This window comes from Schistocerca americana, chromosome 1 (assembly GCF_021461395.2).
Source record: "Schistocerca americana isolate TAMUIC-IGC-003095 chromosome 1, iqSchAmer2.1, whole genome shotgun sequence".
Classification (NCBI taxonomy): domain Eukaryota; kingdom Metazoa; phylum Arthropoda; class Insecta; order Orthoptera; family Acrididae; genus Schistocerca; species Schistocerca americana.
In genome coordinates this window covers 82,156,037-82,183,024 of record NC_060119.1, presented here as the reverse complement: position 1 = coordinate 82,183,024, position 26,988 = coordinate 82,156,037, and positions in this window count along the sequence as shown.

Below are 26,988 nucleotides of genomic sequence, written 5' to 3'. Positions count from 1 at the left end.
TGAGGTATAATAAAAGATCCACCATCCTATCCAGAAAGTGCACTGTAGCGTTAAAAGTAATTACGAGACCATAATATAGAGATCCACTATTGTAAAGCCATGCCCACTGGGCGGAATTTCTCATGTGTTATTGTTGTAGGTTGTAGAGTTTGTGTGTTTAGGTTAGAGAATTTATTGGAATAAATAAGATAGTGAAAAGAAAAATATTGGTAGACTATTCCTTCGAATTGTGTGTTGTCATAATGTCCCGAATTTATAATGTGTGCGCCATTCATATTCAGTGCGGTGGCCACGTGTTGACAAAAGCCGTTAAATAAAAGACAAAAAGAAAATGTGGTATTGCCAGTGCGTAGTGTACAGTCAGAGTTCTGTAAATTATTGATAGTCAGATGCGTGTTTCCGTTGCGTATTAATCATATAGGAGGATAACTTCTAACTTAAATTTGAGTACGAGAATTCATGTTACTCGATAAATTAAGAATGAATCCACTCGCTTGGCAGACCACTCATCTTGCAGGCCTGACTGCTTGATGCCACAGTATGAGCAAGGCATGTGGGTGCCTCTCAGTGTGTCTATGAAAACTTCATGGTGTTTAAAAGAGGTGTTAAATATTAATATAATGTACGAGCGTGCCTCTTCCAAGCTCGTGGGAAATTATTTGATGTAATACGTAATCAGCTGCAAGGCCGTAATCTGTTTATCAAATATACTGCATTCGAGTGTTTGGTGGCCTTAGCGCAGCGAGCCCCAGTAAAGCTTATAATGAAATTTTCAGAATTGTGCTCGTTATGTCTTCACTGAGCAGTGGGGCATAAGAGTTCACGTAATTTAATTGTGACTAAGATTGGAGTGCCCACTGGCCTTGCTAGTAATTGTTTTTTTTATATCATAATAGCAGGCAATTCTCCTTAAGGTTATTGATAAGATTTGCGCTCTTGATCGTACCTCGCCTGTGTAGTTCATTCGCAGTGGGTCAAAAGCAGTGTGCCGTTCTATTAGTGCATAATTTAACATGTTATTTAATATCTTTTGGTGGTTGTTTACATTGTCCCTGCGGACCTGTTCTGTGCGCTTCTTAAATGTAGCTGGCTGGCTGGAGTTTTGGAGTAAGCGCTACCTTTCCACCTACGGGCACCGGGGCTATGAAATCCTGGGTAGCGGGAGGTGACTCAGGGTCGAAGCTCGAGAAGTGTGTCTTGTACGAACTGCCGCCTTCCGCCTTGGCTTCTCCAAGTTAAGTTTTCGTTCTGCCTTCGAGCGACCTGGGCGTCACTCCTCGCTAATTAATTCTGGCACTAATTATATTTACTTGGGTATTTATTATATTTATTATTTTTATTAAACCTTGTCTCAAGAGCAACATACAATTGTGAAAGGTTGTTGTTGTGCTACTCTTAGTAAGACTTTGCCCTGACTAATTGTGTTACTGGTCCTTGGAGCCGAAGTTTGAAACCTTAGTAAGCCTTAGTGATATTCATTGACTCTTGAGTGTGAAATAAATGCCTTTGTATTAACTTCATTCTGCTACTTATTGGATGCATCTTTGGCAGGTTGTTAATTTGGTAAATGTTTTTGAGAACATCAGTTCATAGTATCGGAAGACTAGTCAGAAATATTGTGTGTCTTAATTTAAGCCGTCAGGCGCATAATTGTCAGTGGTTTTAAAATTTTCTTGTATATGAGATAGATTCACTAAATTCTTGTTACATACTATTCATATTACCTAAAGTAATAAGGATTTAGATATTATTGTTTTAAAGGAATTTGTTGATATGATTGTTAAATAAAACGAGTGATGACAAAAGGGGTCCAGTCTTTCCTATTGTTTCCCTATTCCCTAATAGAAGACCGTTTCAGATGAGTTGTTGGTAGTGGACGGAGAGGAGTTTTACGAGTGTGTTGCCTGTAATCGTACAGCAAAGAACTGCATCCATGGTCTTCTGCGCAAGTAATGGAGGAGGTGATAATGGATGAGTGTAGCTGGAACACTTTTCAGCAAATAACGGTGATGTAGTGGGATGGACTGTGGATGCATTTCGCAACTCAGAGACTACTGCCTGTGGTGGAGTTGTTTGTGTTCTTTGAAGTGGCCAGCCAATCAACACTGCAGGAGACAACTGTTCCCTATTCCAGTGCCATAAACTGAGTGAACCAGAGGTGCTAGCCTTGGTCTATGGGGCTCAATAGAGGACGCATGAAACGAGTTTTTCTCCCCTTCTAATCACATTTGTGTACGTTCATCTTAATGTGTGCTCTATTCCATACTACCGCCCAAAATTGGTGGGGAATAGTCCTACAGCACCTGCAAGAAGAATTGACTCCTACCAATCTACACGTGTATAGCTGCTGAGGAACTTGGATACATGGTAAGAGGGTATAGGACAGTAAACTATCACTGAAGTGTAGGAAGAGTAGCCTCCTACGGATCTATAAGTGAAATATACTGCTGGCCATTAAAATTGCTACATCAAGAAGAAATGCAGATGATAAACGGGTATTCATTGGACAAATAAGTTATACTAGAACTAACATGTGATTACATTTTCACGCAATTTGGGTGCATAGATCCTGAGAAATCAGTACCCAGAACAACCACATCTGCCCGTAATAACAGCCTTGATACACCTGGGCATTGAGTCAAACAGAGCTTGGATGGTGTATACAGGTACAGCTGCCCATGCAACTTCAACACGATACCACAGTTCATCAAGAGTAGTGATTGGCGTATTGTGACGAGCCAGTTGCTCGGCCACCATTGATCAGACGTTCTCAAATGGTGAGGGATCTGGAGAATGTGCTGGCCAGGGCAGCAGTCGAACATTTTCTGTATCCGGAAAGGCCTGTACACGACCTGCGACATGCGGTCGTGAATTATCCTGCTGAAATGTAGGGTTTCGCTGGGATCGAATGAAGGGTAGAGCCACGGGTCGTAACACATCTGAAATGTAACGTCTGTTCAAAGTGCCGTCAATGTGAACAAGAGGTGACCGAGACGTGTAACCAATGGCACCCCATACCATCACGCGGGGTGATACGCCAGTATGGCGATGACGAATACACGCTTCCAATGTGCGTTCACCGCGATGTCGCCAAACACGGATGCGACCATCATGATGCTGTGAACAGAACCTGGATTCATCCGAAAAAATGACGTTTTGCCATTCGCGCACCCAGGTTCGTCGTTGAGTACACCATCGCCAGCTCTCCTGTCTGTGATGCAGCGTCAAGGGTAACCGCAGCCATGGTCTCCGAGCTGATAGTCCATGCGGCTGCAAACGTCGTCGAACCGTTCGTGTAGATGATTGTTGTCTTGCAAACGTCCCCATCTGTTGACTCAGGGACCGAGACGTGGCTGCACGATCCGCTACAGTCATGCGAATAAGATGCCTGTCATCTCGACTGCTACTGATACGAGTCCCCTGGGATCCATCACGGCGTTCCGTATTACCCTCCCGAACCCACCGATTCCATATTCTGCTAACAGTCATTGGATCTCGACCAACGCGACCAGCACTGTCGCGATACAATATACCGCAATTGCGATAGGCTACAACCGACTTGTATCAAAGGTGGAAACGTGATGATACGCATTTCTCCTCCTTACACGAGACATCACAACAACGTTTCACCAGGCAACGCCGGTCAACTGCTATTTGTGTATGAGAAATAGGTTGGAAACTTTCCTCATGTCAGCACGTTGTAGGTGTCGCCACCGGCACCAAACTTGTGTGAATGCTCTGAAAAGCTAATCATTTGCATATCACAGCATCTTCTTCCTGTCGGTTAAATTTCGCGTCTGTAGAACGTCATCTTCGTGGTTTAGCAATTTTAATGGCCAGTAGTGTAGCTGCTGAGGAAGTAGTACACACACACACACACACACACACACACACACACACACACACACACGTGCATGGTAAGAAGGAACAGGACAGCAAACTATCACTGAAGTGCAGGAAGAGTTGCCACTTAACGATCTACAAGTGAAACAGCTGCTCAGAAATTTGTTTGAAGTGTAGGAAGGCCAATGCACGCCTCCACAATTGATGAAAAATGTTTCAGTGTTCTAATAACACATCGAAATTATTGTGAAAAAAACGACTCATAAACAATGGATTATAATGTAACACTTGCACTGGGAATTGAGAACAATCATTATAATAGTACAACTACTGCAGAAACCGACCCAAAGGATCTCACGGGGATAGAGTGGCGGCAGCTGTACGTGTGTTCACCTTGATTTGCAGATACAGACTAACCAGCTTAGAACCAGTCTTACCTTCCCCTTCCAGTCTTACCTTCTCCCTTCCCCTCCTCCACCCATAGATAGGGATACCAGTTTTCCAGGCCTGTTCTAGCTTGTCACTGATAGTACACAAAGCGACACATCTGCTGGCAGCAATATACTGTTTCCACCACTGCAGAAATCAGTCACGGATGGACAAAAGACTGAAGAACAGGGCACTTCCTGCAAGCACTTAAACGCATTTCTCAGAAAGACTGCCCCTCGCGTCCTTGGAACAATAGTGAAATACCTGACTACCCATCATGGATGAAGAACTGAATGGCAACAAGTGTGCTTTCAAAGGTTCTGGATGAGCTGGCATTGTCTGAGTGTGGTTCTTGGCAAATTAAAATCAGGCTCATGTACAAAAAAGCAATTACATAATACGTCCTGTGTAAAAGAAATACACGTGGATCTTTATACTAGTTGTCTCACTGTGAACTGATCTGCCCCACCACGTGGAGAACAGTTCTTGCACTCGCTAGCTTCCGCCACTGCATCTGGTTAAAACCTGTCATCACTCTCTTTTATTCTACTTCTTCAGATAAACTGTTCGAAGGTAGAGATTTCAGATGCTCCACTGTACTGTGTGTCTGTGTGTATGTTCTTATGTATGTGTAAGTACGGGACTCATGCTGTATAGATGGTGGAGGAGTAGACAGTGGAGGAATTTTACACAGCTCACTTGTTCCTTGTGAAGTAACACACTGAATGCATAAAGAGGTGCCATCGTACCAGCTCAGTGGCTGTAATGTCAGCTCATTTATTTAAAAAAGTGACTGAATAAACACCGTCACGCATTTACTGTATGACATGTTACCATCCTGTATTAACAAGGTGTGATTCTTATGCTTCGTACAATGAATAGTGTGCTGACAGACCTCAAAAATGGTGTACTCTTACGCTTTTAAAACGAATACTGTGATAATTTTCAAGGAGGTGGTGGTCATGGAACATTGCCACGTCTGCCCCCAGGGAGAGATTGGTGGACCTCCCCTCCAGCACAGCTGCCATCTTGAATAAAATTAGCAACAGTGCAGACTGTGCTGAAACGAACTTCGCCCCATTAATGACCTCCGTTAAGACATCATGGTATAACTTCCATAGTATAGAGGAAGCTGTAGAGGGTAAAAACTGTAGGGGAAGACAGAGATCGGAATACATCCACCAAATAATAGAAGACGTAGGTTGCAAGTGCTACTCTAAGATGAAGAAGAATGCGCGACGAGGCACATGAAATCCGTCACAAGACTCATGATTAAAAAAAAAAACTTTGTAAAAACTCCTGTTATTAGTCACTTTAAAGAATGGCCGATCATGGTGCACGAAATTATCTCGGAGCACTATATTCAACAATGGAAGATCAATGCCATGTGATCTGCTATTACGTAAATTCTTTCTAGCAACAACTGTTACTATAATTAAATAAATTCTGCACATTTTTTTGTACAATTGCTAATAACTTGCAAAGCGGAAGTTTGTATCGCTAGAGTTAAATCCAGAATTTATTACTGCGAAGACCGAAAAAAAATTATGGACTGTCGCTTACTCTTATACGGATTTGTTCTCGATCAACAATTCCATGTAACAAATAAAAATATGACTTTGTAGAAATTTCAAATAACTGAAATTACCTAATCACTAACTGAACCTACAATACTTACCAACAATTCGAAGTTCACATTCCTTGTATTGCCGCCAGTTTATAATGTTCCTTAGCCCTCTTTCTCAGTACGTTATTTGTTACTTTATCCTTCTTTATACGCTTCTTCTTTAATACTAAGTGAGAGTGAGCATTGTAGAATTTCAGTGCCAAGACAGAATCTGATGAGATCATCTGCGCAAACGAACTTGAAAATGAGTTAAATAATTTTGCGTTACACCATATATTATTTTTCCTGGCTATCTTGTATCATCTTTGTATCAGTTACTTCATATGCTTATATTATACGCAAACTGAAGGAGGAGAGAGGAAGAAAGAAACGAAAGAAAAGGGAAGAGATCACTGTTGTCAGTTACAAGGGACATTACACGAAATCATTGGCGACGAATGAAAAAGTGAGCAGACTAGGATTCGAACCAGGACTTCCTGCTTGGGAGTCAGGTGCGTTACCCACTGTGCGGACTATCCCATCAAGTGCCACCTATCGGCGGTCTCTGTCCATTTCCTCCATGTTCACTCTCAGATATTCCCACAGGAGGTAGGACATATTTTTGCTCTCACTCTGAAGAAGGTGGATACATTGCCTAGCTAGGTGAAATGTTGTTCAAATTGGTTCAATTGGCTCTGAGCACTATGCGACTTAACTTCTGAGGTCATCAGTCGCCTAAAACTTAGAACCAATTAAACCTAACTAACCTAAGGACATCACACACATCCATGCCCGAGGCACGGTTCGAACCTGCAGACCGGAGCGATCGCTCGGTTCCAGACTGTAGCGCCTAGAACCGCACGGCCACTCCGGCCGGCTGAAATGTTGTTGTTCTGAATAATAAATAGAATATGCCCCAATCGTTTAATTACGGCTAAAATACATTAAGAATAAATTTTCTCTGTGTAAATAAATCTGTAAAGTTTGAAAGAAAGGTCACGATTTAATGTATGGAATTTATTTTTTTGCTGTTCCGCTAAATAATCTTCGAGAGAAATGTTTATGTATCGAAACTCTAAAGCAGGTTGAAGGCAGTCACCGTAATTTGTTTTGGAATATATAAAACCAGGAGCTATGAGCTCTTTCTCTCGTTTGTTTTCGACGGTTGTTTCACAAAATGTAAGACTCGCTCTCGTATCTATAACTTTTGATTAGTTACGCTAATTTAATTACAATTGCCGTGTTTAAATTAACAATCTACTTTCCTATTTAATTAATTCCACATATCAAAGTATTATTCTGCATTTTAGAACTTTTTCATATTGCAGCGAAGGAGAGTTGTCGACGAATTGTTTGGTGGTCACAGCCGAAGGCTACTAGTGTTCAATCGGCTATTACATTATCAAACTTTTATTTCAGCGCCCCTGAGATCTCTTTTACCGGTTGTTTCTATCAGTATCCGGGCAATGTAATTACGCAAACTGCGTAATTTTTGGATCGGTGACTGGCCTCCTAAACAATGCCGTCGGTCAACGTTCTCGTCGGTCTGTTGGAAATCTGACGCTGGTTGGCGGAATAAATATAATTTCATTATCCACAAGTAAAAAATTTTCTATGCAGCATTTTACCATTTCAGAAGCCTTGCCACCAGCAAAAGCCATAAATATAATGTTACATTATCTTTTTAAAAATACTAGTAATATTATATAGGCCAATCAAATTATATGAGAATCGGGCCGTGAGGTGTACCGAGACAGTCAACGCAGTGGGGGTAACGCAGTGTGCCGAATGGCACAGTGGCTAATGCACTTGCTAAGTAAGCAGGTATATATTTTCATTCGTCACCGCTGATTCCTTGTAATATCCCGATGTAGCTGACAGCAGTGGTTCCCTCCCTTTCCTTTACTTTCTTCCCCTCTCCACCTTCAGTTTACATATAATGTACACACATCAAACAAAGTTTTGCATCACCTCGGTTCCGAGAGTTCCGGAACCTGTACAGAAAATTGGAATAGAGATCAACATAAACATCATTTCCGCACTTTTTATTGCTCATGAAAACCACACATTGCGTGTCACACCACCATACAGCGAGACCTTCAGAGGTGGTGGTCCAGATTACACCGGTACCTCTAATACCCAGTAGCACCTTCTCTTGCATTGATGCATGCCTATATTCGTCGTGGCATACCGTCCACAAGTTCATCAAGGCACTTTTGGTGCAGATTGTCCCACTCCTCAACAGCGATTCTGCGTAGATCCCTCAGAGTAGTTGGTGGGTAACGTCGTCCATAAACAGCCCTTTTCAATCTATCCCAGGCGTTCGATAGGGTTCATGTCTGGAGAACATTCTGGCCACTCTGGTCGAGCGATGTCGTTATCCTGAAGGAAATCTTTCATAGGATGTACACGATGGTGGGCGAATTATCGTCCTTGAAGACGAATGCCTCGCCAGTATGCTGCGGATGTTGTTGCACTATAGGTCGGAGGATAGTACAGCCGCCAGCGGCGTACGTCTGCCCCACATAACGCCACCCAAATACAGCATGGAACGTTCATCTCTCTGCACTCGCTGGACAGTGTGTCTAAGGCGTTCAGCCAGACGGGGTTGCCTCCGAACACGTCTCCGACGATTGTCTGGTTGCAGGCATGTGCGATACTAATCGGTGAAGAGCGGTCCATTCGGCATGTTGTTAGGCCCATCTCTACCGTGCTGTACGATGTCGTGGTTGCAAAGATGGATCTCGCCAAGGACGCCGGGACTAAAGTTGCGAATCATGCAGTCTATTGCACACAGTTTGAGTCGTAACACGACGTCCTGTGGCTGCACGAAAAGCATCATTCAACGTGGTGGCGTTGCTGTCAGGGTTCCTCCGAGCCATAATCCGTAGGTAGCGGTCAACCACTGCAGTAGTAGCCCTTGGGCGGCATGAGAGAGCCATGTCATCGACAATTTCTGTCACTCTGTATCTCCTCCATGTACAAACAACAGCGCTTTGGTTCACTCAGAGACGCCTGGACACTTCCCTTGTTGAGATTCCATCCTGGACAAAGTAACAATGCGGACGCGATCGAACCGCGGTATTGACCGTTTATGCATGGCTGAACTACAGACAACACGAGCCGTGTACGTCCTTCCTGGTGGAATGACTGGAACTGACAGGCCGTCGGATCCCCTCATGCATGGTTGTTTACATCTTTGGGCGGGTTTAGTGTCAAAGGGACTGCGTCTGTGATACAACATCCACAGTCAACGTCTGTCCTTAAAAGTTCTGGGAACTGGCTTGGTGCAAAACGTTTTTTGATGTGTGTGTAAAAGCTGTGCATTGCACGTGGTGCCTGTTCTTTCGGACATTTCCGAAAGAACAGACACCGCACAATAATGTAATAAAATATTTTATATGCGTTCTCTCATAATCATATGAATCCTGTCAGTGTTACATAGCACCTGCAATGTAGTTTTTTGTGTAATCGATGTTAATAGCTGTCGAGAAGTGAATGTCGTGTTCGTTCCCTCCTTCTCCTAAAGAAGAAGAAGACAACTGAGGACGTATGTAGAGATATAAACTATATACAACCTATGTTTTGTTAAATCTTTAGGTAAATTCTCATTTTGCTGTAATTATTAAATATTACCAAAATAATTTCTTGTAACGATGGACGAAGAAAAGGGCAGATATAGTACATACTCCACAATCTCGTTCACACTTCGATAATGAACCAAACGCAATATAAAATGTCTTTAGAGCAATGCTGTGGGCGCCAAGTATCACCATCTGTTTGTTAGAGCTCTAGCACGATGTGAGATGTTTTACATAATTCAATTTTTGTCTGCCTAATTACATTTTCTTTATGTTTTGCGTGCGCGCTGTATTGGGTGTTTCAATGACACCTCTTGGTTATGACATACGAACAGTTCTGTGTAAATTACATCGTCTAGATAGAAAATTTCCGTCCGATAACGCTAAGTACCACTTAGCAATGAAGCAGAGTTCTGTACGTAACGTTGGTCTTAGCTGATCATAAATCTAATTTGACGAGTCGTCACTTATAAAATGCAACTGTCTTTTTAAGACAATATCACAAAAAAAACAAAGATGGGGAAAAACAGTTTTGTTTCTAAGAGATCATTTGTTGACTGAAGACAAATATGGAAATCTAGTTAGAAATTCGTTGCTTCAATGCAACATTGTATTGTGTATACAGGGCGGTCAGAAACAATCTTAAAATCTTGTAAGGGTGTTGCAGCGGAGGTTGAGCTGAGAACTACGAGGGTGGTTTTGTAAGTCTGGTGAAAAATCAAGAACAAAATATTTCTTTCGTTAACAACTAACCTTACTTCTCGACATAGTCTCCTTTGAGGGATATCTACTCGGTCTAGCTATCCTCCAGCTTTATCGTCCTATCGGAAATATAGGTTCTGTCAAACTGTTCACTTGCTCACTTGAACCGAGCGAGGTGGCGCAGTGGTAGCACACTGGACTCGCATTCGGGAGGACGACGGTTCAATCCTGCGTCCAGCCATCCTGATTTAGGTTTACCGTGATTTCCCTAAATCGCTCCAGGCAAATGCTGGGTTGGTTCCTCTGAAAGGGCACGGCCGACTTCCTTCCCTAATCCGATGAGACCGATGACCCCGCAGTTTGGTCTCTTCCCCCAAACAACCCTTCCCGGGTTCGATTCCCGGCGGGGTCAGGGATTTTCTCTGCCTCGTGATGACTGGGTGTTGTGTGACGTCCTTAGGTTAGTTAGGTTTAAGTAGTTCTAAGTTCTAGCGGACTGATGACCACAGATGTTAAGTCCCATAGTGCTCAGAGCCATTTGAACCAAACAACCCAACCCTCCTCACTTGATGAAAATATCTTTTTAGCAAGCCAAAGTTTCAAGGTAGCGAACAGGAAGAAGTCAGTTCGGCGTAAGTCTGACGAATAGGGTGATTGAGGAACCAACTCAAAGCCCATTTCACGCACTTTCGCCATTGTTACCACTAATGTGTGGGATGGTGCATTATCCTGGTCAAATAGCACTTGGAGTGTCAACATTGGCCTTCTTTCAGCCAACGCAAGACTCAAACGATCCAACAATGAAAATAGGGTCCAGTTATGTTTATGCTTTTTTAAAGTAATGTATGTGCATTATTCCTTGGTAATCATAAAAATACATTGGCCGTCACCTTACCAGCTGACAAAACTGTCTTTGTTTTCTTCGGTGCACTTTCAACAGCCTTTGACCATTGATTTGACTGCCGTTTTCACTCTTGCATGTAATGATAGTGCCAGGTTTCATCAACAGTCACAAATCGGCGCAAAAAGTCTTGCGGATTGTGATTAGACATCGCCAGACATTGTGTTGAACGTACCGGATGCGCTTTTGGTCGATTGTGAGCAATTGAGGCGTTCACCTCGCATATAGCTTATTCATAGCGCGAGCTAATTCAAGCAGCGTGCTAGAGACTGACAAAACGTGTTCGTCGTTTGGTTTCATCAGTTTTCAGCAGTCTAACTAAGTAGAGGGTGACCAAGAGATGAATACACTAAGGATGTACAGAAGGATGTAGGCTGCAGTATGTACTGGGAGATGAAGCACCTTGCACAGGATAGAGTAGCATGGAGAGCTGCATCAAACCAGTCTCAGGACTGAAGACCACAACAACAACAACTAATTTTTAATCGGTGGTCTTGCATTATGATATCACGGACTTCTTCAGTGGTTGCCTTTGTGGTGACTTAAATTCTACGACTGAAGCGCCCTTCGTCTTCGGTTCTTGTCCGCCCACGTTCAAATTTATTGACCCAGAAGTAAATGGTCTTCAATGATGGTGCAGAGTCCGCGTGGACTTAATTCTGTTTTTATTTGTGCGGCAGTCTAACGCTTCAAATAAAAAATGTTTAATTAGAGCACGAAGCTCGGTTTTCTCCATTTCCACCCGCAGTCGACACACTAATTCACACGGCTGTCAACTATGAACTGTACGCTGTACATTGTTGAAATTCTTTATGCAATCCTTGGAATAATCAAGGTTTCCAACGACGAAGGCGCAACAAAGACGTTCCATTCCTTCATGGAAATCTACCAGACTTACTAAATCACTCTCGTAACAGTTAAGAAAAAATACGATACGTTACGCCGTTGCGGGTTGTTAAGCGCTGAAGTTATATTAGGTCGTCGCGCTCGGGAATTCAAGCAGTCTGCCAGTGACAGTTTGGAAAAATGTGTTCTTCGTTTTGTTGCCAACAACCGAAAAAACGTAGCTTTTGCTCATCTACCTTAAATTTTTCACTTCCGAAAAAGGCACATTTTAACCGGTAATGAGCATTTGAACGAGTGGTAACTCACGGACAGAGGTCTGTGAATTACCGCAGGGGTGTAGTGCATGGAATGGTTGCATTTGTTAGCGCAAAGACCTGATTGGCTAACTTCAATGCTACATAACTCGGAATCAGTGCAATAAATCGATTTTTTCTTAACAATTATTTCTCAGCGCACCCTACCCTGCAACATTCTTACAAACTTTCCAACTTGTTTCTGATCGCCGATCGGGGTGGCCGAGCGGTTCTAGGCACTGTAGTCTGGAACCCCGCGACCGCTACGGTCGCAGGTTCGAATCCTGCCTCGGGCATGGATCTGTGTGATGTCCTTATGTTAGTTATGTTTAAGTAGTTCTAAGTTCTAGCGGACTGAAGACCTCAGAAGTTAAGTCCCATAGTGCTCAGAGCCATTTTAGCCATTTGTTTCTGATCGCCCCGTATAGGGTGAGAGGTGGCATGAGCCCCCTCTCATATTTCTATCTTACGATTTTCCTCTCTAATTGCATGTGGTGAAAAGTTGCTATTCCTTCACATGCGGACTTCCCACGCAGCGTCTCCCATCACCCAGGTGGTCCAATGACAGGCGGGCTCTGCTGATATTGAAAGGGTAAGCCGACGGGTGTGAGGGAGTTGAGTGAATGCTTTCCAGACGCCGACATTGTCAAAAGACACGCCTGGAGGGGCCTGAAGTAGCGGCTGGGCTAGAGGTTCCGTTACTTCGCAGAAACTTAGCGAAAACACTTTCTGGCGGGCTACCAGCGAGGCGTGGGAATGACTTGTGTTCCCAAGCAGCCTTGGCGGGCAAATTCCCGCGTTTTCTGCCGTATAGTAACTGTGATTGGCTTGCTCAGGGCATAGCTCCGTGACGTAGCAAAATCGGCGCAGAAATTGGCGCCAAGAATCTCCATTGGTGGAATGGTAGTGCTCCGGCAATAGAGTGGAATTTTCCGCCGGTTTTCGAGTTGCTGATTGGAACGGTTAACCACGGCCACTGTCGTGGGGGCGGGAATGTTCTGTGTTCGGTTTGTACGGGTGCTCTTGTGAGTAGTCGGCTCTCGCCTTTCGGTCGGAGTAGGTTACAAGACTGAGCCCTCGCCGCTCTGGACAGCCGGCCTTCCGTTGGCTGTCTAATATACTTTTATTTAATTGTAACTGTTTGACGAAGTTGCTGAAGTTTCGACCTCAACGTAACTTTCCGAGTACAGTTGGCAATTGAGCGTTCTGCGTACAAGCGGCCTATGTTGTCTGTCTTGAGCAGTTTTGGCTAAAGTTGACTGTATCGGAGTTACAGTGTGACTTCGCTTGATAAAATCAATCACTGTACCGTCAGTGATTGTGTGGCGAGCCTTCTTCACCTCCCTCAGAGGCGCATATGTATTGCTAGGAAGTCTTTAGTTTGGAACAACCAGACCAGGATAATTAGTTGGTTCAAATGGCTCTGAGCACTATGGGACTCAACTGCTGAGGTCATTAGTCCCCTAGAACTTAGAACTAGTTAAACCTAACTAACCTAAGGACATCACAAATATCCATGCCCGAGGCAGGATTCGAACCTGCGACCGTAGGGATAATTAGTATCGGGCTATACTCGCGACATTATCATCACCACGACGGGACGTCGAAGCAACCAGCCATCGCCTCCGGTACGCCAGATCTTGTTCTTGCAGTTAAGAAGACTCTGGTAATGTATGTCAGCAGCATCGGCAGATAGGGATTTTCCTAGGTGATAATCAGAGCTAAGCAGAGCACGCCTGTTCGTCTTTCTCTAACTTTGTTCTGTCTTGGGTGTACATCGTCTGAGTTCTCACTAATGTAGCAGCAATTAATGTTGGGTTAGCTGTGTGTCTCTCTTAAGATTTGAGTGGCAAGGAATTGGCTCCACATACCACTTCGTCATAATCCTCACAATCTAGTTTAGGGACAACTTCACCTTCACCGCGTTTGTTTGAGTATCCAATTTGAGCCAATTTGATGTATTGTAAATGTTTCATGTGTTTTTGTTTATTATTTTGTGTTTAGTCTTAACAAATCATATTATTATTTTGGACAGAACTTTCATTCTGTTAATCGGTAGAGCAACCCTATCATTTCTCACTACGTTAATGAAACCTTCCTTTATTTAACTTATTTATCAAATTAAATTATTGCAGGTGCCAAACTCTTTTCTACTCCACTTGCAGGGTTGATTACAGTCAGTTCGTGTATTTTTTTTAATCCATGTGCAACAGCAAAAGTCGGAGTTAGTATAGGGGGGGCTTAGAGCATCATTTACATATGTAGATTCTAGAAGAATTCAGTGTTAAATACACTGCTAGCCCCGGCACCTCGCAAGGGAACAAAATACTCCAACGTTCACAGTAAAAAAAAGACAGCTAAAACGTAGAATGAAGAACATAGAAATTGGTGTCATATTATGAACAATTCTGACGCATACTAAATGGAATAGTAATGCTTAAAATTTCGTTAAGGAAATATTGTAACAATTTCCAGCGTAACTTTCGTTTTCATGGTAAAGTTTAGTAGGTCTGGTGGCGTAACGTGCTCATAAATGAGTGGTTTGAGCCTTTGTGTTGACGTTACATGGATTTGGTTTTTTTCCAGTGTTGTCTACCTGTTTCGTGCTACTAGCAGAAAGCTTAACCGTAAGTTTGACTGGAGCTTTTATTTGTTGAGGCAGAAAGGTCAGACTACCTATTTTCTTCCGCCAACAACACGCTTTTTTTTAACGTTTAACTCGTTAATGTCAGAGTGCCTTGTCTCAAAATAATGGAACTAGGCTACACATAAAGTTATTGACAGCGAAATAAATAGAATTAAAATACAGGGTGATTCAAAAAGAATACCACAACTTTAGGAATTTAAAACTCTGCAACGACAAAAGGCAGAGCTAAGCACTATCTGTCGGCGAATTAAGGGAGCTATAAAGTGTCATTTAGTTGTACGTTTGTTCGCTTGAGGCGCTGTTGCCTAGGCGTCAGCGTCAGTTGATGCTAAGATGGCGACCGCTCAACAGAAAGCTTTTTGTGTTATTGAGTACGACAGAAGTGAATCGACGACAGTTGTTCAGCGTGCATTTCGAACGAAGTATGGTGTTAAACCTCCTGATAGGTGGTGTATTAAACGTTGGTATAAACAGTTTACAGAGAATGGGTGTTTGTGCAAAGGGAAAAGTTCTGGACGGCCGAGAACGAGTGATGAAAATGTAGCACGCATCCAGCAAGCATTTGTTCGCAGCCCAGGAAAATCGACTCGCAGAGCTAGCAGAGAGCTGCAAATTCCACAATCAAGTGTAGGGAGAGTCCTACGAAAAAGGTTAGTTATGAAACCTGAACGTCAACTACCCGAGGCGATGGATCGGCCGCCAGGCAGCCCGTGACAGAGCACTTCATCACTGGCCTCCAAGAAGCCCTGATCTTACCCCCTGCGATTTTTTCTTATGGGGGTATGTTAAGGATATGGTGTTTCGGCCACCTCTCCCAGCCACCATTGATGATTTGAAACGAGAAATAACAGCAGGTATCCAAACTGTTACGCCTGATATGCTACAGAGAGTGTGGAACGAGTTGGAGTATCGGGTTGATATTTCTCGAGTGTCTGGAGGGGCCATATTGAACATCTCTGAACTTGTTTTTGAGTGAAAAAAAACCTTTTTAAATACTCTTTGTAATGATGTATAACAGAAGGTTATATTATGTTTCTTTCATTAAATACACATTTTTAAAGTTTTGGTATTCTTTTTGAATCACCCTGTACATATTAGTTAAAGAAGTAATTATCAAATTACTAATAATAAGCAGAGGAATGACAATTGTTGGGAATAATGTGTGGCCGTACTGTTAAACGAAAGAAAGACAGAGTATGAGTGTAGCTTCGGAAGCGTAGTACATGATCATGCTTACAGGTCTGAATTACGAACTCAACTGATTAATAAATGTTCAACAGGAGGCTGTGGGTGAATAGGAAGGGCCATTCAACAACATCGGTACGAGCCCAAATTTGCCTCGATAATTCAAATACATTGCGAATCAACAAACAAACAAATGTTCTTCACAGAAACGGGTGGGAAAGAGTGCACGAATGCTGACCATCAGGTTTCACTACGTAACAATAACACCAATTCAAACAAAAAAGTCTGAGAAATTCGTGTCTTCCTACATTTGGAAAGGCAGTGCAGGGATAAGTCGGGCGAGGACAGAGAGATGCGAGCAATGAGAAGCGACAGTCCAACATGACGCCGATACCTAGCCTGTAGTGTAGGCGGCAACATTTCGACGTGTTAACTGTAGACTGTTCATCTTCCGCTTGCGTAGATCACAGGGGTAACTTAACGCATCGAGGGTGGTGAACATTAAGAACTATATTAGAGGCCCACACTACTCGTCTGAGCACGTGAGCTCTCACGAGCAAAACTCTCATCTACATGGCTCCGAGCACTGCTTGTAAATTAATTGCACGCCCTGGGCGTTGTTTGTTGGCTGCTGAGAGCTCGTACGCGAGAAGGCAGCAAGCACACTGTCGTGTCTGGCCGGTTCCCACTACAGCCAACACCGCTACAGCGCGGCGCGCGGCAACGGCAGCGGCAAGCGTTTTCCGCTTTGACGCGGCGGCTCGCGGAATTGGCGTTCCCATCTGGAAGCGGCAGACGCTAGCGGTAGCCAATGACGGACCGCCACTGAGGTACGGGGTGGGAACCACCGAAACGTCCGGTGCGTTTGATTAACTATATCGTGCACCTACATGAAGGAAAGACGAAGTTGGGTGAAGACATACCAATTTTTCATTTTCTGTACAATGTACTCTTTCACATATTTCATTATTAATGTTTTCTCATTTCACCATAAACAGATTTCATGACTACCGTTCATGATTGTTCACTATCTCATAACACATTGAAACAATGTACGACAAAAGAGATTATTCAAATAGTTAAGCGAGACAAAAATTTAAAATGTGATGCGGTAGCAGGTACAGGAAGAGACAACAGTAAGAACACAAAGGCATGGGGGAAGGGATGAAAGGGGGAGCATAGAGCGTAATGTAATCACCGCCAACATCCTTGCTTAAGAATCACGAAGGAATAACACATTTTTGGAACAGAGTTTTCGAAACCAGATTTTAAGCTTTAAGACAACTCTCGGCGCAGACTCAATACCGACAATAATTTATTGGTCACGAGCTGCAGTTTACAACTAAAGATACAGTAAACGGCAGCAAATTAAGGAGAACTTGAATAAATCAAGACCCACAGTTTTTCGATAATCTTAGAAGTACCGTAACGCAACGACTGACTGAAACAGAGGAAGGAATCCACTACAATACGAATGGATATCTTTAAGTGAAGAAATAGTGAATGCAGCAGAGGATGTGAATGGGAAAAAGATAAAGTAGAAATCGTTGGATAAAACGTTATGTAATGAATTTAAATGACAACAGGGGAAAATATAAAAATGCAGCAAATAAAGCAGGTCATGGGGAATAAAAATGTCTAAAAATGACGTTGACAATGAGTCCAAAATCGCAACGCGATTTTGCACTTGGAAACCACAGGAGAATGAAAATGAGAAAAAAGAAAGAAAACTTTGCTCAAAGGAGAAGCAACTGTCAAGGACTCATTTGGAAAGCCAGAACTAAGCAAATAAGAGAAGGCTAGAAAATGGAAGGAATACGTAGAGAGGAGAGGGGTAGGTGTTATACAAACTAACATGAGCACAATGTTAGATACCTGGTTCAAAATGGCTCTGAGCACTATGGGCCTTAACTGCTGTGGTCATCAGTCCCCTAGAACTTAGAACTACTTAAACCTAACTAACCTGAGGACAGCACACACATCCATGCCCGAGGCAGGATTCGAACCTGCGACCGTAACGGTCGCGTGGTTCCAGACTGTAGCGCCTAGAACCGCTCGGCCACTCCAGCCGGCTTAGATTCCTGTGAATTGTCTGAACACGCAAGGCAATACTGATCCTACCACTTAGCTAAGCAAACAGACTGAAGAACGGCAAAACTGTGTTTATAGCATTTGCATGTTTAGAGAAAACTTTTAACAATCTTAATTGAAAAACATTCTTTGAAGCTCTGGAGGTATCATCTATAAAACACAGGCACACAAGATTATCTACAACTTGTACAGAAACCAAATTGCATTTCTAAGACTTCAATGACTTGAAAAGGAAGCAATAACTGAGAAGGCAGAAGTAGAGAGGATATAAAATGAAGACTGTCAAGAGCAAGAAAAGCGTTTCTGAAAAAGAAAATTTGTTCATATCGAATATAAATTTTAATGGTTGGGTACTATTTTACAAAGGTATTTGTGTGGAGTGCAACTTTGTATGTAAGTGAAACGTGGACGATGAACAGTTATGTCAATAAGACAATGGACGCTTTCAAAACGTGGTGATAAATAAGAATGCTGAAGATTAGATACGAGGATCGTATAACTAAAGAAGAAGTACTGGATTAAATAGAGGAGGAAGAGGAAATTATGGCACAACTTGACCACACGAGGGCTTAGTTGACAGGACATATTATGAGGCATCAAAGAATCGTCAGTTTGGTAAAGGAGGCTAAATGGAAGTGTGAGACCAAGGCTTGCCAATGGTAAGCAGCCTGGAATGCATGTAGGGTGCAGTAGTTACACAGACATGAAGAGGCCTACACAGGATAGACTGCTGTGGAGCACTATATCGACACACAGACGAATTGTACTTCTTGTTAATGCAGCCCGACAGCAAATAACATCACTTTTTATTAGGTAGGTCAGTTGCGTATTTATTCCCAGAATATCTGTTTAATATAGCGTCTAGCACGTATGTTTGTGATGTATTTGTGTATGCATCACTATTAGTCTCTGCAAACAGCTTTATGTTAGGGAAAAGTTAGAACTTGAATGCAGTTGTCTTATGGGGACTGCCAGTAAATGATGAAGTTTAATTACTGTTATGGCTCCTCTGCCATTTATATGCGTTTACCATGAGACATGTATTCCTTGATGAAACAACAACCAATGACTGGTTACGTATTATCCACGACTGTTGAATGCACTGGCAGTTCTCAAACTGTGTAGAAGTCATCAGTTGCAAATGTGTCGTAATGCTGTCATACGTTTTTTGTGCAGTGGAGGCTTTTCCGCTGACTTCAGATATCATGTGACCATTCTCAGGCATATTAAGGGATGCACGAACCTCGTATGAAACTATTTTTAATTATCGTTTTTGTCGGGGAAATCAGATTAATCAAAAAATAAATACGGTATTTTGGCAACGAAATATGAAATCGGCAACTGGATTATAATGCCTAAAATGGTAACTGTGAAAACAATTATTATGACTGGTCCTTCATAATTATTTGCACGACTATGGTCAGTGAGACTTTACGGATACTGAAAACGATTCACATATTTGGTACTTTATGCCAAGGTGTTTGGCACAAAGATCCGATCAGCGGTGTAAAATCTTTCGGTAAAAGAAATCGACTTATCAAAGGCTATACATCCTGACTGTTAAGACTGTTTTAGCGATGCTGGAAAGATTAATTGGCAATCTGGTGTTATTACACATAATTATAAAGTATTCTAAATGTTGCAAATTAACAAAATATCTTAGTTGTTGTGATATTCATAAGGAAACGGCGTAATTACTTCTCGTTCGAACTTTATCTTGGCCCGTACACATTTCCTGTTCGGGTATGTGCTGAGTTCCTTGGCGTCTACTTGTGTACGTCGTCGCTAAGGTGGATAACACTGTAAATATCTCGCGAATGCTTGACTGAGTATGACAGGGAGCGGAACCGATTATGCTCGTGACTCTGTCTTAGATTATGGTAGCATTGTCTACGGCACTGCGACGCAATCAACTTTTCGCGAGCTCGATGTCATCCATTATAGAGTGATTCGTCTTGTCCTCGGAGTCATGAAATCAACAGCCCAACAACACCCTGTAAGTGTAAGCATCCGTCATGCCGTTGTCTATAAGACGGCAGATGTTGTCTGATATTTTTCTCCTCAGTCGATCTTCGATATCTGATTGTGCCTCTCTTGGAGGGGGGGGGGGGGCTCGATTCTGGAGATTTAAAACAGGCACCTCATGGACGACGAGTGAGCAGAACTCCTTTACTAGTTCGCAGCTACTTGAAATGACGCCATTTCATTCCACTAGTTTTATAGGACAAAAAACTCCCCTGCTTTCGTTATCGTTCAGCTTATTCTTCACTCCAGCCACAGTGGCATTCCTGTCGTCCGAACGGAGACCAACATCACTCGCGACCTGCAGAATTTTCGCAGCATACAATGACCGCAATGCGCTCACATCCATAAGAAAGTTCTAAATCTGAGGCGGGTGTGGGTTACGCCTACTTTTGCCCTTCTAGTGGGGCCTACCAAATGTCCGCGCTTCAACCTGAATCTTCTACCTACACGGCAGAGCTACTGGCCATCAGGGAAGCTACTGATTATGGTACCCGGACGTTCAAGTTCATCCTGATGCGGACTCTCAAAGTGCCCGCATCTCGTGGTCGTGCGGTAGCGTTCTCGCTTCCCACGCCCGGGTTCCCGGGTTCGATTCCCGGCGGGGTCAGGGATTTTCTCTGCCTCGTGATGGCTGGGTGTTGTGTGCTGTCCTTAGGTTAGTTAGGTTTAAGTAGTTCTAAGTTCTAGGGGACTGATGACCATAGATGTTAAGTCCCATAGTGCTCAGAGCCATTTGAACTCTCAAAGTGCGCTGCAGAAATTGCAACATCCCGCGTCTGATAAACAGACCAATGGGTATGTTCTGGGCGTGTTGGCGGCCATAAGTGACTCGCGGACTGCGGGCATCACCCATCAACTACTTTGGATTAAGGGACATCATGGCATTCTTGATAATGAAACTACTGACCGCCTTGACAAGAGGAGTATTACAGAGGGCCGGTTACTCCGAACGCCAATCCCTCAAACGGATCTCACAGCGAAGATACGGAAGGCTGCTCATCACGCTTGGAACTGTGAATGGCATATCTCGCAGCACTCTAAGAGCGGCCACCTGGCGGCCATACAACTCAACATCTGTTCTCGACCAAGGTTCACCTCGGTGCAGCTTATGAGGCTGTAACACAGGTGTTACCCCGCGCACCTATATTGGTTCAAGATTATCACGTCTGGACACTACGATAAGGATACAGCGGCTGTAGCGGATCTGAATCACATCATATTGGCATGTTCCAAGTAAATCACTGCACAATCAGATTTGTGTAAGAAATTGGTTGCGAGAGGTTACACCCTCCCCACCAGTGTTTCTGTTTTACTCCACCGTAAACATAAATACAACTTGCTCATACACTATATGAAAGCTATCGACATCCAAATTTCATTCATGCGTAGCCGACATCTACATTTTCACATGGCATCAGCCTGGTTCGTAATCGGATGTGTAATTTTGTGTTTTAAATTGCTTGCAGGCCTCCGTCTATACACTGGATTTTCGTTATTGCTCTCTGATACGCCCGCTAATCCCGCTGGGCAATTGGGTAATAGGATTGTGGAAAGGGCCAAAGGTTGAGGTCAGTTTCTCCTTCTAATTGTCATTTATTGTAATGTAATAACCTTTACAACCAAAGCGGCACATAGCCGGACCTTTACCGAATGCAACTCTTTCACGGCTGAAGGCCTCCAAACAAGAAATCTTAACAAATCAACAAGATAAAAATCCAATTAAGATAGCAATAAAGTAATTAAAAAAAACATCACAGCAAAGTAGATAGAACCAACATATGCAAGGTGGAATATAAATGGCTGAAGGCCAAAATCAGATTTCAAAATTTTAAAATTTATTATCATTATCTTTTAAAGGCAGAAGGCCGCAATGTTTGAGTTTGCAAGATAAATTTAAGAATTAATTTTGCAAAATTGTTAAGAAAAAAAACCATAAGTCTTAAATTTTCAGCTGCTAAAAAGAGATAATTAAACACAGGTGGCACTCAGAAGCCTCCAGGGAGGTCGGTCTGCCCTCGTTCACTTAGGTGAGGTAAGTGGTAAGCCTAACTACACTTGATCTGTCGGGACTCAACCAGGAGACAGCCATGGACCGACCAACACAACGACTTGCTTGCCACCAATCGGTACATGAGAACTCAAACACACAAAAGTTACGAAGCACACAACATGAATGGACGTGGTTTGGGTAGTTGAAACTACTACTCAACTCTGACGTCCTGGGTCGGTGAACCACGAAGCTCGTAGCGATTGGACAGCTCCACACACGTTCCGACACTGCGCAGAGACCGGCAACGGAACCAGCGACTGCACCGCGCGGACACATCTTCCCTGGTCCGCAGCAACCGACCGACTGCCTGCTGGTCCGTCCGCGACTGCTGCTCCGTCGCGACTGCACTGCTGGTGCGTCTCCCACTCACTTCCAGACACACAAGGGCGGAAATACTGGCTCGGACCCAACCATGTAGAGGAAACACGCCCACTGGCTAAACGACATCCGTGCACCAGGAAAGGACCGACCCAAGTTTCACAATATGGTAATTGAAGGGGCCCAGCAGCGCTCTGAGAACCAGTTACACGTCGCCCGATGAGACAACCGACCTCTCAGAGGCAGTACGCCGACAACATTTAAAATAACTTGTGAAAGGAAATAACGCCAACTACACACACAACCTGACAAACACTTGCACGAAGACCTGCTCGATACCGACTCATGAACGATCAGCGAGCCAAAACGCGTCGTCCGGTAGGACGACCGACCGACGATCCACCAAGATCATGGCCCAGCTCAAGTGATGCGTGGCGGCAATGGTCGGGCGAGCCATGTCGACGCAGACCTCACTGCTGCTTCAACCCGACTGCACCAGTGCCGCATTGCAACTCCCGACTGGCAGGTCCGAACTGCGCTCCAGACGCGTTCCAACTGACTGGCAGCCCGAACTCGCGACCCCAATTCGCGACGAACTTCCACCAACTAACTTACAACAGACAACGAGCGGGAAGTAATAGCAGTCGAGCAAAGATACTTCGACAGGGGATATATCGATACCCGCTGCTAGCGCCGGCCACAGTCAGGCAACGCAGCAACTCAGTGACAGTAGTAATTTAAATTAACGTAGTGAGCTGGAAGTACGTTAAAAACAGGGCGTAAAATACATGATGGCGGGAACACGAGCCACGCACGTCTCACTCTCTTGTGCATTTTATGTAACTGTTCTACTGGGATTATTGTACATAACCGTTGGTTGTATTTTGTTTGTCATTTTGGGTTTTTGTTTTAATTTAAGTTCGTCTGTCTGTATGCTACACTTCTCACATTGTTACATGATGTTATTTGCAATTTTATTATTCAGCTAGGGTTGTACTTATTGTATGATGTACGGTTTTGGCCCTTTCATGTTTTGTACTATAAGTGCAACTGCACGTTTTTCATAATGTTGCTGTATAGTGCTGTTTGTAATTCTGCCCCAGTGTCACTGTCATTACTGCCACCGACAGTCTGGTGTTTTCGTAATTGCTCTTTTGTTTTACTTTAAGAGGGTGTTTATATGCCAACTTCATAACTTTGTTCTATTCTACTTTTTTGCGATTCTTTGGCACTTTATAACCGTTGTTAGCTGTATGGTAACCCAAAGCCAAAATAAAGAAATGAAAAAACAGTTGTTAGCGTTCGAGCTATGTAAGACTAATTCGTATGAGGCTACGGTTCGACTCCCGCTCAAATCTTCATTTTTGTAGTACAAGTGTAAATTCTGTGAGACAAAAAATATGCACCTACACTGTTCGTTCTTGCTACATTATCAACGTCTCACCGCTACGCAGGTTAACTGCCAAATGAGACCTGCTCCTGTGTCTGCAGCTCGAAGCGTGAAGGTGCAAAGTAGTTACAGGTACTTTACCAGATTGCATGTATAAGGGATTTCGTAAATCACGACAGGCATACATTTTCTGAAAAGCTCTTTGCTTTTTTTCGTTTGCATGTCGATAGTTATAAATAAGCTTGTCCCAATAATTAAATTTAATTAAAAACAGAAAGTAGTCAAATAACATGTAATTCACTATAACTTCATGCAAATAAACGTGTTTTTTTTTAATTATATTACCTCTCAAATGTCATAACTTAAATAATATGACCAATGGTCGAAAAAATATAGATTAACAATTAAATTTGTGCAGAAGTCGAACCAGTGCCTCATACACGTTCGTCTTATGTAACTCGAACCCATCCACTTTATTTGTTTTGTTGATCTCATTTTTGTCCGTTGCATTTGTGCGGGACAGATGTTCCATGAGGACCGTACAGGTTCGTCGTTGACCCATTCAGTCCGTATTATTATTATTTTTATTATTATTATTACAGAGCAGAGCTAACCCTCTCACCGAACACGGTGAGCTACTGTGCCGGTGACTGACCACCACCACCACCATGATGAACTCTATCGTCCAGCACTTACGCACAGATACATCAGTTACATAATAGACGCATAAAACTTCTCTTGAGATTCTCTCGGAATTGCCAGAGTAGTGCATCTCACTAATTGCACTTTATGTTATTTTAATGTCCTACTAAAGGAGAACAACGTTTGAAGCAAATCTGTGATGCCAATGTCGTGGTCTCCCCTTGTGAGTGTCATGCGCACTTTGAACAACAGATATACATGGAACCTCAAAATTAACTTCAGTTGTGCCCACAATAGTTTGAGATTCCACAATAGACAGAAGTGTTTCCAAATCATGATCCAGCAGTTTGAGGACAGTACCGCGAATGGGGGTCTGCACAAATGTGACTCTTTGTGCTTGAGTGCATCACGTGGCATAATATCGCTATAACTGATTCCACAAGAACACTTAAACCTACAAAGTCTTGTTAGCCTTCCGATGTCGACAACCCACTGAGAGTTTGTGGAGTAGAAAAACTTTAAATTCCGGCCTCTGTGGCCGAGCGGTTCTAGGCGCTCCAGTCCAGAACCGCACTGCTGCTACAGCCGCAGGTTCGAATCCTGCCTCCAGCATGGATGTGTGTGGTGTCCTTCGGTTAGTTAGATTTAAATAGTTCTAAGTCTAGGGAACTGATGACTCAGGTGTTAAGTCCCACAGTGCTTAGAGCCATTTGAACCAAACTTTAAACCTTGCTGCTACAACAAGCAACTGACTGTCATAATGTTTGCTCGGCACCTAAACAACTTTGACGTAACAGATAGTCATGGGACGAGAGTCGGGAGAAAGCTTTAAAAACAGACGGAACACACCAGCCCCCAACATTGAACGTAACAAAAAGCTTTGGGCGCCATACCTGTAATTGCGGCGAAGTGGACCTCCAACTGCGACGACCGATATTCTGACCATTCCTCGTCCATACTACTGAATGGGCAAAACGTAGGTGATGTCACTGGTGGCCATGTAGCTTGATGGGGGAGGAGGGTGGTCATTTGTTGGTGTAATAATGGCATCTGCCACCGAATGTATCAAGATGACCATATGTAGCAGGAAGACACCAAATGTAGTGGATGGGTTCCAGGAGGTGCCGTATTAAAACTCAGCAAGTACTTTCCAAATGATTTATTTGTTTCCACTGCAGCACTCCGTTCACCTTGGTCCACGTCACCGGGACCCTCAATGCTGAGGCCACCGCCCAACGACCCAGTGCAATGCACTGTGTGTGTCGGCCTTGTACGACTGCGTCGTCAGGGCTGTGCCTGCAGCTGGCACCGTGGTCTTCTTCCCGATTGACTCAGTGCTGCTTTGCTGGGAGCTGCCGAGCGGCCCGCTTCTTCCTTCCTCGATGGCGTAGCTAAGATCGTGGCGACCGCAAGCGACTGCGATCCGGTATCCGAATCTGCGGCCTCCATTCCACTTTGCAACCGCTGGTCAGCGTAACTTATGGCAATCTGGCCCGCACCTGGCTGTGACTTTCTCTCGGAATATCGCTCAAAACTAACTTTCCCTATCCTAAACGGTGTTGCCGCTACGGTTGGACACTGAGCACCTGACATTCAATCTGCTATGTCTGTGGTGGCTCAGACATAACTAAACACTTGATATAAAACACAGAAAAACAAAATCAGAGACAAGACAAACCCCAGGCGGCTAAGGGACTTGCAAGAGCACACATGAACCTTTTGCAAGCTGGCGAGGCAAGTCTACACAAGAGGCGTTCAATAAGTAATGCAACACATTTTTTCTCGGACAGTCTCAGGTGAGAAAAATGCAGAACTTGTTGTGTGACATCGTGAAATGTTCCCACTTCAGTCCCTATAGTTTCATGAAGTTCCGAGAGGTGGCCTCACTATACACTGCTTTCAAAATGGCGTCTATAACCGAGGTGCATTCCTCGCAGAGAGCTGCCACTGAGTTTCTTTTCGAGGGAAACTGGAGCATTGCAGATATTCATAGACGCTTGCACAATGTCCACGGAGATGTGGCGGTGAATAAAAAGCACGGTGAGTCATGGGCGAGGCGTCTGTGATCATCGCAACTCACAACAAGGTCGCGCAAAGTTGTTCGATCTCCCACACACCAGCCCGTCGCACACAGCTGTATCTCCTAAAACGTTGGAACGTGCATACACTCTCATTCTAGGCGATCTACAGATCACAATCAAGCACATCGCTGCACAACTGGATGTCTCTAGTGCTGATACACTCGCCCACCAGTTGTGGTACTCAAAAGTGTGTGCCCACTTGCTTCCTCGCCGCCAAGCAGAAGACCACAAAGAGCAACAAACCACCATCTGTGTGGAACTGCTTGCGTTTTACGAGGCTGATCATGGCAATATTTTGTCGAACACCTTTGTTTGCTCTGGAAGGAGACGGAGTGGATATTCTAACACATACACTCCT